We start from the raw sequence: 16,692 nt of genomic DNA, 5'->3' as shown, positions 1-16,692 counted from the left end.
GGGACATCTGGAGCAATGGGCCTCAGCCCTGGCCTGACACTTGAGGTCATCGCCATTGGCAAGGCTTCTGGTGTTGGCCACGCCCTCCCTGCGTGCCACATCTTTAGACTTCGGCTCCTGCTGTCCTTGCCACCTGGCGCCCCTCCCTCTCCCCGCTAAGCCTCTCCTGAGCTCCTTACCTTCTCAGCGAGGACACCCCTTCCAGTGGGGGTTTGTCCACTTATGGGTTCAGGGACCATCTGAGCTAGAAGGATCTTTGAGATAATCTTCTTTGACTCTGAGTCATCAGAGCTCCCAGGTGCTTTGGTGGCAACAGCTAAAATCCCAGCTCAACCCGGCTGAAGCAAAAAAATAAAATAAAATAGCCCTGGCCGGTTGGCTCAGCGGTAGAGCGTCGGCCTAGCGTGCGGAGGACCCGGGTTCGATTCCTGGCCAGGGCACACAAGAGAAGCGCCCATTTGCTTCTCCACCCCTCCGCCGCGCCTTCCTCTCTGTCTCTCTCTTCCCCTCCCGCAGCCGAGGCTCCATTGGAGCAAAGATGACCCGGGCGCTGGGGATGGCTCTGTGGCCTCTGCCTCAGGCGCCAGAGTGGCTCTGGTCGCAACATGGCGACGCCCAGGATGGGCAGAGCGTCGCCCCCTGGTGGGCGTGCCGGGTGGATCCCGGTCAGGCGCATGTGGGAATCTGTCTGACTGTCTCTCCCTGTTTCCAGCTTCAGAAAAATGCAAAAATAAATAAATAAATAAATAAAATAAAAACTGAAAATAGATGACTGGCTCACGTGAATGAAAATCCAAACACATTTATGAAAGCAATGTTTGTAATAATCAAAACCCGGGAACAACCTACGCGTCAATCAGGAGGGACCGGCTGAGAAAACGGCTGTGGGTTCACATTCTGGAATGCTCGGCGGCTGACGAAGAGGACAGGGAGTCTCCCTATGCCAACGTGAGAACGTCCAAGGTTTATTATGAGGAGAGAAAAGCAAGCACAGGACGATACATACAACATGATACCATTTATTTTAAAACACACCCCTCAAAAATCTTTGTATTTTCTACAAGTCGGTGCAAATTTGTGGGGTTGCATAAAATAATAAGGCAGGGTTTCCCAACCGGGGCACTGTTGACATTTTAGCCAGGAGAATTCTTGGTCGTGGGGGCCGCTGTGCGCTTTGTAGACCGTTTAGCAGCATCCCTGGCTTCCATCTAGGAGATGCTGATAACCCCACTGCCTCAGGTATAACAACCAGAATGTCACCAGACATTGCCAAATGTGGCCTGGGAGTAAAATCACCCCTGTTTTAGAGCCACTGGAATAAGATCTGGAATCTTTCATTTCAAACAGGTAAGATCAGATACCTGGGAGTGTGGGGGAGATAAGAAGGCCTAGGCTGGGAATCAAGGTTTTTCATTCATTACCAATTCATTTATTCATCTATGTCATACATATTTATTAAGCACCTACTATGTGCCAGACACTGTGTTGGACACTAGGGATGCAACAGGGGAAAAAACCCATAAATCCCTGCCCATGTGGCTCTGACACTCTCCAGGGGGCACCAGACAAGTCAGTACAGGAGCGGCACTGAGTGCTAAGGAGAAAAGCAAGGCAGGGAAGGGCCCGCGGAGGGCTGGGTGGAGGTGGGGACTTCACGGCCTCAAGAATAATGTTTTAATCTTTTAGCAAAATTGATCCATGTGCTATTTGAGTTGTTTTAAAATTCTTTAGGGACAAGCTGAGCTGTCCCAACCAAGAAGGCCTTCAGGAGGCTGCACTCTGGTGCCCGGGCAACAGCTGGCCCCTGGCCTCCCTCCCTCCCCTAAATCCTGAGTTTCAGACAATAAACTCCTTGACGGATGTCCTCAGCCACAACTCTGACAGCTGGCAGGCCAGCCACATGCACAGAGTGTTCACGGCGCGCTCCTGAGACACTCTTCCCTGCCCTGTCGGCCCCTCCAGTCTGTTGTCAAAGGATAAGAGTGACTTCTAACGTATCCCTGTAAAAGTAATAATAATGGCTCCCTGCTCCCTCTCTGACCTGATCCATTCCCACTTCCCCTCACTGACCAGCATCCACATGACCTTCCTTTCTGCTCCTCGAACATCGGAGCTTGGTTCTGCCTTCACCACTCAACCCATAACCCAAGTTCCTTCTCTATTCTACAGAAGACAATGGCATCGAATCTAAAATAGACTAATCTCTGCCCTCTGGCCTGGGTGTCCCACCCCCGTGCAGAGAGTGGAGAAGGGACGCCACGACTGGCTGTGAGGAGGTAAGGACTCGGGTCTGGAGGGACCCAGCCCTGCTCTGGACCTGGCTCGTTCCATACCAGCTGTTCAACGAGCCTCCACCTCCCCCCGCTTGGTGGTAGTGATGTTGGACCTGCCTTCCAGGCTTCTGGGCCGGTGTTCGGTCCCTTAGTGTGTCAATGTGGCTGGACTCTGAGGCCGTGTCTCTCCTGGTTCTATGTCTCTGCTGACAGCTTGCATTGTGGGGGGTGATAAGCCACATAGAAGCCAGAACACCATGTGGCTTGTCTCTGAACATAGACACATCAAACGTCTTTGAACATAGACACACCCTGTCTCTGGAGATCCTTGCACTTGAGGGAGCCAGCAGGGAGGGAGGGAGGACTTGGCCTGGATGACTCTGAGCTCAGAATCATGATGACCCAGTAATTTTCCTTTAAGATCAACATTCTCAGGATTAAGACTTATCCATCTATCCATCCATCCACCCACTCATCCACCCAACCAACCACCCATCCATCCATCCACTCATCCGCCCAACCATCCATCCATCCACCCACCCACCCATCCATCCACCCACCCACTCATCCATCCATCCATCCACTCATCCATCCACCCACTCATCCGCCCATCCATCCATCCATCCATCCATCCATCCACCTACCCACCCACCCATCCATCCACCCACCCACTCATCCATCCACCCATCCACCCATCCATCCACCCACCCACTCATCCATCCATCCACCCACCCATCCATCCACCCATCCACCCACTCATCCATCCATCCACCCACCCACCCATCCATCCATCCATCCATCCATCCACCCACCCACTCATACATCCACCCACCCACCCATCCATCCACCCACCCACTCATCCATCCACCCATCCACCCATCCATCCAACCATCCACCCATTCATCCATTCAACAATCAATCCAGTGAGCATTTATTGAGGGCCTACTATGTGCCTGCACTGTGCAGGTGAGGGACAGAGTCAGGGCTGGACAGGCCTCTCTCGGCCCCCAGCCTCCCTCCCTCCTGCGTCCAGCCTCTCCTTCTCAGGAAAGCCCTCTCCCGGGAGCCCCAGGACTGGAAGGGGCTCCAGGGCAGCAACGGGCCTTCAGGGGCATCTCTCCAGAGAGGCCCCAGCCAGCGCCTCCGACACATGGAAGAAGTAAAAACCTGTGGTTTTCCTCCCAGGACTGAGGCCAGTGGGCCTGGAGCTGGGGCTGGGCTCCTGGAGCATTCAGAGTGGCTGGTGGTGAAAACATTTCCTCTGGAGAGTTCCATTCCACGTGTGTGCACGTGCGTGTGTGTGCATGTGTAGTGGGGGGGGATTTGGGGGTGGGCAGAAAACGTGTGTGCCATGAGATGGGAAGACGGAGACTGACAGATACACAGACGAGAGAGAGGGAGAAAGAAAGACAAAAAGACAGAGGTAGAAATAGAGATGGAGAAAGCAGGGACAGAGAAATGGAGAGACGGAGAGGTAGAGGAGACATGAGTGTCTATGGATCGTGAGGCCGTGCACTGGACCCTCTCCTTCCTGGTCTCAGACCTCCTGGGACCCCCACTGCCCTCAGGACCAGCCCAGACTCCCCTCACCCCAGCTGGGACCAGGCCCTGCCACCCTATCTGATCCCTCCAGGCCCCCCCCAGGCTCACCCCTCACACTCCAGAACTGCAGCATTCTGACCAGGCCACGTGTCCCCTTGGCCTCCAGGCCTCTGCCCAGGCCATGCCCTCTGCCTGGAACCCCTTTCCCCCTCCGCTTTCCCCTCCTCATCCCGCAGGTCTCAGCTCACACCCTGCCTCTCCCAGGAAGTCCACCCGGAATCCCTCTCCAAGGGCAGGTTGCATGAATGTAAGAAATTAGAGCTAGTCTGACCAGGCGGTGGCGCAGTGGATAGAGCGTTGGACTGGGATGCGGAGGACCCAGGTTCGAGACCCTGAGGTCACCAGCTTGAGCGCGGGCTCATCTGGTTTGAGCAAAGCTCACCAGCTTGGACCCAAGGTCGCTGGCTCAAGCAAGGGGTTACTCGGTCTGCTGAAGGCCCACGGTCAAGGCACATATGAGAAAGCAATCAATGAACAACTAAGGTGTCGCAACAAAAAACTAAAGATTGGTTCTTCTCATCTCTCCGTTCCTGTCTGTCTGTCCCTATCTCTCTCTCTGACTCTGTCTCTGTAAAAAAAAAAAAAAAAAAAGAAATTAGAGCTAGAAGGGCCATTAGAGTCGGGTTGCCAACTCAGATACCCCCACGTCCCAAGACAAGAGTCAGAAATGACTGAGTGGGCTGGGTGGGACTGTTGCCACTCCTCAGCTCTTGTCACTAGCTGCCAGATCTTTTGATTTTGCAAGAGAAGCTAGCAATCTAGAGTTTTACGAGAAGTTTCCCAACTTTTAAGTGTTGGCGACCGCTTTAAAACATTTAAACATGTCTGTGGGCAGGATGTGGCCACAGGCCATTGGGTTGTGACCCCTGATTAATCCAATCTCCTGTACCACACAGATGTGGAGATTGAGGCCCAGAGAGGGTGAGCCCTGGGTCAGAGAGCATAGAAAGTGGAGGGCAAAGGGCAACCCCCCCCCCAGCCACAGCCCAGCTGCCCAGCCTCAGGGCACAGCCTAGCTGGCTTGGCCATGATCCCAAGGGAGGCCACACCTCCTTCGCCCGCTAGACCTGACACCCATAGGGTAAGAGACAGGTTACAGTACCTCTGCCCACCTCCCTGGACCAGGCCGTGTCAGGCACTGAGACCAAGAGAATAATTCCAAGCAACAGGCTGGCCTAGGAGGCCAGAGCTGGGTGGGCGTGGATGTGAGGGGTACATTCCTTCCTCACTCACTTCAGTGACCTGGACATGACTCCAGCAGGACTGGGCAGAGCTGGGAAAGGGGTGGATCTTGGTTTAATTCCTGTCCAGAGAAGCATGCTCTTCCGCTGAGGCTGAGACTCCAGCCTGGAACCTCCCTCAAAGATCTTGAGAAGTGGCTCCTATGTGCCAGGCCCACCTCAGCAGAGCTCGTTTGACTCCCCACAACCTCCCTGACCTATCCTCTCTCCATCTCCCCAGCTCACTCTGCCCTGTCACCGTGGCTGCTCAGCTGTGCCTTGCACACACCACGCACCTTCCCATCTCAGGGCCTTCGCACTTGCTGTTCCCTCTACTTGAATACTTTCCTCATTATCTAGATAACTCATGTTCTCTCCTCCTTCAGGCCTCTGCTAAATGTGGCCTTCCCAGGGAGGCCCTCCCTGCATGTTCTGTTCACCCTGTTTAGAATCGCAAACCATGTCAATGTTCTCTATCCTCCTCCTGGCTTTATTTTCCCCTTTTCCCCCACCACACTCATCACCGTCTAACATATGTTACACTTGTTTATTTGTGTGTTAGTTTCCTGTTGCCACTGAAACAAATCACACAAATTTATTACCTTCTAGTTCAAACTGGGTTTCATTAGGCTAAAATCAAGGAGCGAGGCTAAGTTCCTTCCAAAACTTCAGAGAGAAGCTGTCCCCTCACCTTTCGCAGCTTCTACAGGTGCTGCATCCCTTGGCTTGTGGCCCCCTCCTCTGCCACCAAAGCCAGCAGCGTTGGCCAGTCTCTCCTTTGCTGCACCCATGGCTCTGACTCTGCTACCTCACTCTTGTACTTAGGAGGACCCTGTGATTCCATTGGTCTCACCTCAAAATCTCCCAGCTCAAGCAGTGACCATGCTTAATTCCCCCTTGCCATGTAAGCAAGTGTATTCACAGGTTCCAGGGATTAGGGCATGGATGTGGGGACATATGCACACATGCACAGACACACAGACACACACACACCCCAACATAGCTCCAGAGGGCACGGATCATTGCCCATCTGTTTTACTACTTTATGCCCAGTGCCTGGCGCTTAATGACTGCTCAATGAATACTTGGTGACTAGATGGGTGGATGGGGTAGAACACCGTGGCTGAAGGGAAGGCAGGCATGAGAAGTGACTCAGACACCCGAGGGCCCCTCCCCATCTTATTGATGCGAGACCTTGGCTCTGAGGGACTCACCATGCCTGGTGCTGGGAAGCTGTGACTTAGCCCCTGGCTTACTGCATGGGCCAGAGCACTCCCTGCCCCGTCATCCTGCGCCCACAGAGAGAGGGTGGGCATGGTGGTTTCACGCCCTCATCACTCAGCTCAGCCTGTTCCTGGAAGAAACCGAGCTTCTCATTTTACTAACAGGCTCTGTCTGAGCTCTGTGCGGGGCAGCAGAGAGAAGGCCTGAGGTCGGGGCAGCCCAGACAGGGGCCAGTCCCAGCCCTGCTGCAACTCTCAAGAAATCTCTTCCCCGCACCATGCCAGGCTGCGTGTGCAGATAGCTGCCCAGGCCCCACGTGCCCGTGGGGGGCCCCCAGCACTAGTCACGGAGCAGCTGGAGCTCTCTCCTCCCCACTCCACGTGCCCCCCCTCCTCAAAGGAGACAGGATCAGGCCCAGGTTTCCTCATGGCTGAAAAATGTTCCGCCCCAAAGGATATGAGCAAACGGTCTGCTGGAAAGGAAGGAGGAAGCTCAGCCGTGTGGCGCAACCTGCAGAGACCCTGGAGAGAGAGGCTGCTGCATGGGAGAAGTGAGGAACAGGAGAACGCATCTGTAAAATAAAGACAAAGACACTCGTGCATGAGATAATTCTCCCAGTCTTACAAAGACACATAGGCACCGAGGGACATATGTCTTGGACCTGGACATCAAGGATGAAGGAAAATATGAAATAAAATAAAATATTAAAATAACTTAATAAAGCCTGACCTGTGGTGGCGCAATGGGATAAAGCATCAACCTGGAATGCTGAGGTTGCTGGTTCGAAACCCTGGGCTTGCCTGGTCAAGGCACATATGGGAGTTGATGCTTCCTGCTCCTCCTCTCTCTCTCTTTCTCTCTCTCTCTCTCTCCTCTCTAAAAATGGAATAAATAAAGTCTTTAAAAAAATAGAAAAAAAATAACTTAATAAAAAAAAAATTGAGGTTCTTGACACAAACCGATGACAGAATGTTTAACTCAACAAACAAAAGATGTCTGTTTCACTCTCAATTTTAAAAAGAAGTTTAAACTATACTAAGATACCTGCTTTCATCTATTAGAGACAAAACAAAACAAAAACAAAAACAAAAAACCCCTCCAGGTATAACACAGAGTTCTGGAGTCTGGATTCACTGCTAAGGAGGACTGATGATGATGATGATGAAGATGATATTAACAATAACAATAATAGTAACGGTTGGCCAGCACTTTGTAGCGCTTACGAGGAGTCAAGTTCTTTACATGTTAACTCATTTAATCCCCTAGGCTGGTGTTGTCACCCCCATTTCATAGATCAGAGAACTAAGGCACAGCAAGGTCAAGTCACTTGCCCTAGATCACACAGCTTCTGTGAAAAGGAGAAGGGCGGGGTGCACCACCAGCAAAAAGGAGTTCCCTTCACCCCGGGGCCCCCAATCCAACCCTCCTCAGTTCCTCTACCTCTCTTGCCACCACTGCATGGACACTGCCACAAAAGGGCAAGAGACTGCTCATCTCCCCACATCCAGGCCAGCCGTGGAGGGGATCATTTTCCCTCTCAGCTCTAGGAAGGTCATGAACACTGAGGAGGAAGTTATGATTGGATAAGAGATTGTTGCTCTTAGGAAACACACTGAAATATTCAGAATAGAGGAGCACCACGTCTGCAAGATATTCTCACGTGATTCAAGGGTGGAGGGAAAGATTTCTCCAGAAGAGAGAGAGGAAGAATGATCAAACAGTTGGTCAACCTGGGTAACGGGTTTTTTAGAGTTCATTATACTATTCTTACAACTTTTGTTTCAAAATTAAGTCTTTTCAAAAGTCCCCAGGATTCCACCGTGGTGGGTAAACCCTCCAATGGCTCTATTTTCTGGCTACTCTTGGTTGTGGCCCCTGAAAAGGCTTCCCTTCAATTCTGGAAGCTCAATGGTGCATTTATAAGGTTACTTGCCACCTTTTCTCAAGAGGCGCCAGCTCCCACTGGGACGAGCCAGCGTTGGCCCTGGAACTCCTTGCGCTTCTCTAACCTGCCCACTGCTCAGCTTCTCCAATCCATGACTCAGCAGCTCTGGGTTGTCGGCTGGGTTCAAATCTCGGCTCTCTACTCACTCCTTCATTGGAAAACTACTCTGCTCAGCCTCCTTTCTTCATGTGCACGGGAAGTCTCTGTTTTAAAAAGTAATAATAATAAAAGATAAAACACAGACAACCTCACAACATAAACATACAGCTTAATGATTAACGATAAGGCAACTACACTTCCTGTGACCACCCCCCACCCCCACTCCCAGGGAAGACATGGAGCCTGTCTGGCTTCCCCAGAGCCACCCCAGGAGCCAGCTCACTCACAGCCTCTCCCTCCTCCCAAATGTAACCTCTACCCTGACCATGGGGACATTGCTTCGATGTCTTCAGAGTTCTATCACCTCTGTGTGTGTCCCCAGACACTATATTTTTGTCTTGCTCACTAAAAAAAAATTGACGTCTCTTAAGTCTTTCATTTCAGTTTCCCCTTCCACCCTTTCCTTTTCCTTAGAGTTTATCTGTCGCAGAAGCTGGGCCACCTGACCTACGGACTTCCCCGGGGCTGGCTCGTGCTCGCTGCAGCTCTGTGGTGTGTCCTTGGCATTTCCTGCAAAATGGCAGCTGGATCCCAAGGTTTTGATGGGGAATAGTGACGAGGAGTAGGGATGTGAGAGGGGCGCCCAGCGTGGGTGGGCAGCCCCCAGATGGGAGCCCACACCGAACGGGGGTGAGGGGTGAGGGGGTTGCCCACAGAGCCCAACCGCAGCTCCGCCAGGAGAGACATCCAGTCTCAACAGTCCATCCTGGCTTCCCTCCCGGACTCGGCCCGCGGGCCCCCACCGCGGGGAGTTCCAGGGCCAACGCTGGCTCGTCCCAGTGGGAGCTGGCGGCGGAGTGGCCCATAATTTTAGCTGTCCCTCTCCCCTAAAATTGTTTCCCATCTGGAAATGGTTTCCAAACCCTGCCCAGGAAAGAGTTGGTGGTGCAGGGAACATTCTTCTATTAAAACCAACAACAACAAAACTGAAGTCCAACCACTGAGTACTGAGTCTCTGCGGCCCAGGCTGTGGCGGCCAGGCAAAGCGTCAGCTGTATGCCCTGTCTCCAGGGGCCCTGCCAGGGAGGAGCAGAGGGTGAGAGGGACAATCAGGCCCTGCTGCCAGGATCGCCTGTCCCCTCCTGGCATGGGGTGGGGGGTATAAGATACAGGACTTGGGTAGGGCCTGGAAGAGCCAGGAGAAGGATTTGCCTGAGTAGAGGGGCGTGCCAGGCCACTGAGGGCTGTTGTAAATCGCACAGGACATCGATCACAGAGAGTTAGCTCCCTACAGGGATTTTCCTGCAGCTGCTCCGAGCATCTCAAGGTAAACCGCTCCCTCGCGGCTCACATCTCCCTGGCACCCCTCTGACTCTCCCTCACGTCCCTTCCAATGAGCCCCCCCAGCCCTCCGTTTCCACGCTGGGTGAGCAACAGCGTCGGGCAGAGACGCAGCCCTGCGGTCTAGCTCTCACTGTGTTTATTTCATCATTATCTTCTATTTATGTCGAATGATCCAGGTTTTCCATTTCTGCTAATGATACAGGACAGTTTCCTTTGTACGAAAACAGGTTCAGTTAAAAAAAAAACCAGACAAACATGGGTGGGAAGTCCATTTAAAATATAGATTAAGGAAGGCAGAGCACAGATAGCACAAAACTCAGAGCCAACTGGAGTTGGGGAGACTCAGGTGCCACAGGGAAGAGGGCAGACTCCAAATCCTGAGGTTCTGGGCTTGAATGCTGGTTTTGACACTTGTGGGCTGTGTGATCTTGGGCAAGTCACTTGCCCTCTCTGACTATTGGTTCTTTATCTGTAAAAGACAAATAATAACACTTCCCTCATCTGGTTATTTCTGAGGATTTGATAAGATAGTGCTAGGAAAACACTCCCCGCAAATGCCAGGCACATGAAGGCTCAGGAAATTCATTCATTCAGCCAGAACTCATTAAGCATCTCTCCCAAGTTCAGGACATTTCCTCAAAACCCTGCAAACCATGGCGGTTCCAAAGCAGGGTCAAATTCCAGCCAGCCACTTACTGGTGTCTGGGCAAGCTTCCCCACCTCTGTGGAGGACACTGATTGTCCTTTGAGCTTCCTGCAGAAGGTGGAGGGCCATCTTTTGGAATGCCATGGCAGCCTGCATGTCCTGTGTCTGACCCCAGTGGTCATTCCCTGCCTCTAAGTCTCAAATTGAGCCCCGCTGTCTCTCTGCTTCATCCTGCTTTTCTCCCATCTTTTTAACGACATTTTAGCCAGACTCGTCTATTGGGGGTGCCTTAAACCACCCCAGGGCCTTTGCACACACTGTCCTTCAGTCTGAAATTTTCCCTGCTTCCACCAGAGTAACTGTTGTTTCTCCCTGAGAAATCAGGTGGGCTTCCTCCCATCCCCCTGAGGCTGGGTCAAGCTCTGCCTCTCTGGGCCCCCCAGCCTCTCAGTTCTCTGAAATTGTCCAGTTCTCTGATATAGACAGTCCATGAATATTTTAAACAGACCAGTATGCTCCACCTGCTTGAGCACAAATGTCTGCCTCCCTTTCTTCAGCATGCAGGTACACTCACCCCCCCCAAAGATCACGTGAATATGTAATACAATCAAGCATAGAATCCAAAGGCATGAGACCTGCCTCCATACACTGAACATGCAATGTGGCCTCAGTTACCACCTCTGAAAAATGGGGCAATAACCATACCCTCCTCATTCTGGTTGTTGTGAAGGCTCAATGAGTTAACATACGTGGGAAGTCCTTAGCACAGAGCCCAGGACAGAATAATGCTCAAGGCAGGGCAGGAGAAAGGCACCCTCTCATAGGATGGGCCTTCTTAGGGCCTGGACTAGGGTGAGGTACATGAGGAGCCCAGGGTGCAAAATTTAAGAAGATGCTCAGGACTCTGCAGACTCAGGTTCTGTGAGACAATCTTCCTAGATCTCTTCTTCCCTCTGCTGGTCACCCTGCAGAATGACAGCCCTTCCAAAGTTCTGCTCTCACCTATTCCTGACCTTCACTCCCAGAGCTGGCTGAAAGGAAGTCACTTGACTAGCCTAGAAGGACAGGTCTCGCCTCTGCCAATGGAAACCTAACTTTCACCAGCAGTAAACTGGGGTAGGAGAGCCTGCCACACAGCGCATGGAGAACAGGAAGCACTCCTCAACCATCAAGGTCCTTCCCATAACACCAGCATTTAATAATGTGCAAAAGACGAAAGATGACTGAGACATGGACCCTCCCTTCCAGGGGCTTAACAAGTGAAAGCGGGTGGGAGGAAAAAGGCTGGGAAAGGTGACTAAAGTAAGGCACTGACCCTACTGAGCACATATTAGGCACCACATACTGCTCTAAACACTTGTGTTTTAACCCATTTAGTGCCCTCAAAACTTAATGAGCACACCAAGACTACAGGCCGCCAGGGTTGCACTGTGGGTGTGTCCAAGAAGAAATAAATAAATCTGTAGGCCTTGTCTGTTAAATAAATAGTTTATACACCTAAAAATAAAAAATAAAATAAAAAAATTAAAAATAACTTAATGAGGTGAGTACTATTTTTAATTCCTGTTAGGAAGCTGAGGACCAGAGAGGTTAACTAACCTGTCCAGTGTGGTGCATCCTTGGTGGTAGAGGTAGGACTAGAACCCACAAAGTGCTAGTGTGAGGCTGGGGTGTTGTACAGGGTCAGCTATCAATTTATTCAACAAATTGAGCAGCTACTGGGTGCCAGACACAGTGTTGGATGCTGGGAAGAGAGCAGTGATCAAACAAACATAGAGGAGACAAGTAAGAAGCAAGATAAATGAGTAAAATATATGTCACTTGGTGTCTTGCTGTATATAAAGAACAGAGTGCAGAAAGAGGAAAAGGAAGGCTGGAGTGTGTTTCCATTTTTAATAGTGGATTGAGGGCCTTGTGGGCTGTTTAGGGACTTTGGCTTTCACTGTAAATGAGGTGGGAGCCATTGAGGGGGGTCTGAGCAGGGGGTGAACAAAGGGGTGAACACAGGTTGCTTGGGAAGGTGGAACAGGCTGGGAGGGGTTTGGGAGGCAAGATCAGGAGTTCAAATTCTCTGAGTTGCCTGTTAGTGTGGATGTGGCATTTAGACTTATCTGAATAAGACATCTCGCATTGACCTGGCACGCAGTGAGCACTGAGCCAGCTGGCGATCGCTGCTGACATTGCCGATTATCACATGAATACTGGAGGGATCATTTCGGAAGTCAAGGATTGCCTCAGCGTCCAGGTTAGCCACCAGATGGCACCATCGCACAGGGGGCTGAGTGGAGGCCATAGGCAGGGGACTCGCCTCCAGGCCAGGATCTTAACTGGAAACGTTTGGACAGGATCATTCTATGGGGTTGGGGCTGTCCTGTGCATTGTAGGTCATTTGGGAGCATCGGTGGCCTCCACTCACTCCATGTCAGCAGCTCACCTCCACCCCTCAGTGTGACAACCAAAATTGTCTTCGGACATTGCCAAGTGGTCCCCTGGAGAGAAAAATCGCCCAGGAGCGGTCAGAGCCCCTGCCTTGGTGCCCATTTAACTGTGTTCATTTACTGAGCACCTACTGTGTGCCCCAGTCTGCTCTCCTCTAGGGCTCACAGCCTAGAGGACCGAGCACCAGCAGGGATCACAGCCAGTCAGAGCAGGCCCCTGATGATGGCCAGGGAACCCTTCATGACAGTGGAATACCGAAAGTCAAGTCCATCCACTGCACGGGGGAGAGAAGCCCTAGGTGCAACCCAGGCTTCCCCATTTATTCGCGGTGTGACCTTGGGCAAGTTATTAAAACTCTCTGTGCCTTTTTCTGTGAAACAGGGATAATACCATCCCTACTAGGCCCTGCGGTGGGTGTGTGGTCCTGACAAGAGGAAGTTCATAGGAAGAACGGCTGACAGGCTGCGGGCCAATCTGATGACAGATCTGAGGAAGCTCACAGGAGCCGGGAGGACAAGGGGAATGTGACAGGACCCGGAAGGGGCAGGAGGCGTATCGGTGACCCTGCGTCTTTGCAGGGACACGTTTACAAGCTTGGCCACAGGTGAGGGTGGGTAAGAGCAGAGTGCCTGGGAGTGGATTACAGCACAGTGGTGGCAGCGGTGGCCATGGCACCCTGAGAGGTCCTGCTGGAGAGGCCGGTTGGACCCAGATAAGGGAGAGTGGACACGCTCAGATAAGCAATGTGGACTTTGGCTGGGGCGATAAGGAGGCACGAAGGTTTAGGATTGAGGGCCAGCGTCCTTCCCATGAGAGCTGACACAGCTCAAGTCCCCCACTACACAGCTGCACCGCCAGCGCCCAGCCTGAGCCTGCCACACAGTAGGCGCTCAGGAAAACGGTTCCGAATGAATAAATGACATAGTGGGTAAGGAAGCAACCAGCCGCCGAGAGTTGGGCCTTATCATGCCGGCAATTCACCCACGTAGCTCTAGGTACCTCGAGGGTCTTAGAAATCATTTTAGAAAAAATACAGTAGTTAATATTTGTTGTGTGCCTACTATGTGCTAGGTTTTGGGAAGAGCCAAGAACTAAATAGATCCAGCCTCTGTGTTTGTGGAGCTCTCATTTTGGGGGCAGATAAGGAACAGGTAAAAAATAAATATGATTCTTTCAGATGGTGTTCAGTGCTATGGAGTGAATAAAACAGGAGCGTGTGGCAGTGAGGCGGTGAGCTGAAGGAACAGTGGTGGGAACAGCTGAAGAAGTGAGACGCCAGGCAGAGTGGCCAGCATGGGCAAATGTCCTGAGGTAGGAGGGGGCTCAGGGACGTGGAGGAGCGGGAGGACGCCCGAGTGGCCGGAGCAGAGAAAATAAGGGAGAGAAGGGCCCTGCAACAAGACTTTCTTCCAAGTGCAGTGGGCACCTCTGGAGCGTTTTGAGCAGGGGAACGGCTTGATCTTATTTGTATTTTAAATCCTCTTAATCAGCCCTGGCCGGTTGGCTCAGTGGTAGAGCGTTGGCCTGGAGTGCAGAAGTCCCGGGTTCGATTCCCGGCCAGGGCACATAGGAGAAGCGCCCATCTGCTTCTCCACCCCTCCCCCCTCCTTCCTCTCTGTCTCTCTCTTCCCCTCCCACAGCCGAGGCTCCATTGAAGCAAAGATGGCCCGGGCGCTGGGGATGGCTCCTTGGCCTCTGCCCCAGGCGCTAGAGTGGCTCTGGTTGCAACAGAGCGACACCCCGGAGGGGCAGAGCATCGCCCCCTGGTGGGCAGAGCGTCGCCCCCTGGTGGGTGTGCCAGGTGGATCCCGGTCGGGCGCATGCGGGAGTCTGTCTGACTGTCTCTCCCCGTTTCCAGCTTCGGAAAAATACAAAAAAAAAAACAACAAAAAAACCCTCTTAATCAGAGGGCTTAACTATTATTATCACCCCCATTTTACAGACAGGGAAACTGAGGCTTCAGAGTTCTAAAAGTTTACCTTAGGTCACACAGCTACTCAGAGGCAGAGCCAGGATTCAGCCCCAGTCTGCATGTGTCTGGGACCCATAAGGCTGAAGCGAACTGAAAGATGCCTGTTGGACTTGACGTCCCGGAGTCACAGCTGGGCCCGGAGCAGCCAGGAGCCGCCCTGGGGAGGAGTCCCTCCCAGGGTCTGTCCTGGGCGTTCTGCCCCAGCGGCTGCTTGGTGCATCCACACCCTTTCTACCCCTGGCAGCTCTGGCCACTGCCACCTGGGCTGAGTGCCCCACAGGGGACTGTGTGGCAAGCTGCCACCCGATCTGCCCTCCTCCCCTTGCTGTGTGGCCTCAGGCAAGCCTCCGCTGTCTCTGAACCCACAATGAGCGTGTTATGGGGCCCAGCCTCCAAGTTTGCATGCACCCCCATAACACCACTCTGTGCTGTGTGGAGTCCTGGCCAAGTGCTGATTCTGGGCCCCGGCGGGAGGGCCGCGGGGCAAGATGGGTAACGCAGGCAGGGAGGAGACCCTGTGGGCCCATATGCCCAGACTCCTGTGGGTGGGGCAGAGGCAGAGGCTGAGGCTGCCTCATCAGCACCACAGGGCCCAGGCCCCACCCCGATAACATGACCCAAGAAGAGGGAGACTAGCAGCAGAGCTTGGCTTCTGTAAGAGTAAGCAAGGTAAAGGGGAGGGAGGGAGGGAAGATTTTATAGCTCGCATCTCATTTAATTCTCATAGCAGGCAACGGTGGTGAATTTGCAGATGAGGAAGGCAGAGTGCTGGCCCAGCCTGCCCGAGCCAGGAAGTGGCAGAGCCAGGATCAAACGCAGGCCCACCTCATCGCAGCGCCCCGCGGAGCCAGCCCGGCAGCCCCTCCAATTGTCAGCTTTCCTTCTCCCCACAAAACAGCACTGCCATCTGGACTGAGCCTGCAGGGGCCAGCCAGGCCTGGTTGTGACCCTTGGAGCATGGGGGGGGGGGGGGGGCTGGTGGAGCCTGGTGGCCTCCCTGGGGACAGTTCAAGACAACCACAAACTGAGATGCTAGCCATCAAAACTGCCTCCCTGCCGGAGCCTGCTCTGTCCCAGGGACCTATCCAACCCAGGACAAACCCACCACAACATACCCGTTGTCTTGGGCCTGGGGGGCCCATTTGGAGATGTGAAAATGGAGGCCTCAAGTGTCCCTGTGACATGCTGAAGGTCACACGGGGAGAGAGCAGATCCAGCTGGTGACACTCATAGGACAAGGGGGCTGGTTCATCTCTTCCTTCCTGCCCACTCAGGGACATTTTTCCAGCAATCGCCTCTTTGTACAGCCTCAGTTTCTCCTCTCAGGAACTCTTGTGTGAACATGTCCTCCTTTGACTCCATCATCTTCCCACAGGTGCCCTGTCCCTGCACTCAGTCCCACGGTCCCACTGGTGGGCAGGTGCACCTGCCCTGACCCACTGCTCACCCTACCCCCTCCACAGTGTCCTCCAACCAGGCTCCCACCCGGTGTGTCGCAACATGGCTCCTGATGTCACAATCCTTGCTGCCAAGTCCAGTCGCGTGGCATCCTGTGCTCGGGGTCCCCTCTTAGCAATGTTCCCTCTGAGCTCCATCTTCGGACCACCGCCCCACCCCCGCCACGTCCTTGGCAACCCCACTCACTCTGTAGCTGTAAATAAATGTGGTTGATGAACCCTGCATTCCCATCAGCATTCTGACCTCTCTCCTGGCTTCTGGACCTGAATATCTCATCGCCTACTGGAAACATTCTAAAAAGACATCTTGATTTCCCCAAATACTTATTCCTCCCCCCACCCCTAACCTCTAGTCTTCGCTCCTCGTAAGACCTCCTAACAGCTCAGGCTCCAAGGTTAGGCATTGCTCTTGAATGCCTCCATTTCCATCACCGCAGCTCCAAATTATGTCCTGAACTGTCCACTTTTGTC

At 52.9% G+C, this 16,692-nt stretch overlaps 1 long non-coding RNA gene and 1 other non-coding gene across 2 annotated transcripts; both read left to right on the top strand.

The window, feature by feature from the left end:
- Positions 1-13,260: 13,260 nt before the first annotated feature.
- Positions 13,261-16,331, top strand: LOC136308737 (uncharacterized). The gene is made up of 3 exons (XR_010726168.1): positions 13,261-13,396; positions 13,970-14,103; positions 15,492-16,331. It is a non-coding gene; the product is annotated as an uncharacterized lncRNA (long non-coding RNA).
- On the top strand, positions 14,282-14,357 carry TRNAS-GGA (transfer RNA serine (anticodon GGA)). The gene has a single exon. It is a non-coding gene; the product is annotated as a tRNA-Ser (tRNA).
- Positions 16,332-16,692: the final 361 nt, after the last annotated feature.

This window comes from Saccopteryx bilineata, chromosome 6 (genome assembly GCF_036850765.1).
Source record: "Saccopteryx bilineata isolate mSacBil1 chromosome 6, mSacBil1_pri_phased_curated, whole genome shotgun sequence".
Taxonomy (NCBI): domain Eukaryota; kingdom Metazoa; phylum Chordata; class Mammalia; order Chiroptera; family Emballonuridae; genus Saccopteryx; species Saccopteryx bilineata.
The sequence above is the reverse complement of the archived record's forward strand: the minus strand, read 5'-3'. Positions and strand labels throughout refer to the sequence as shown.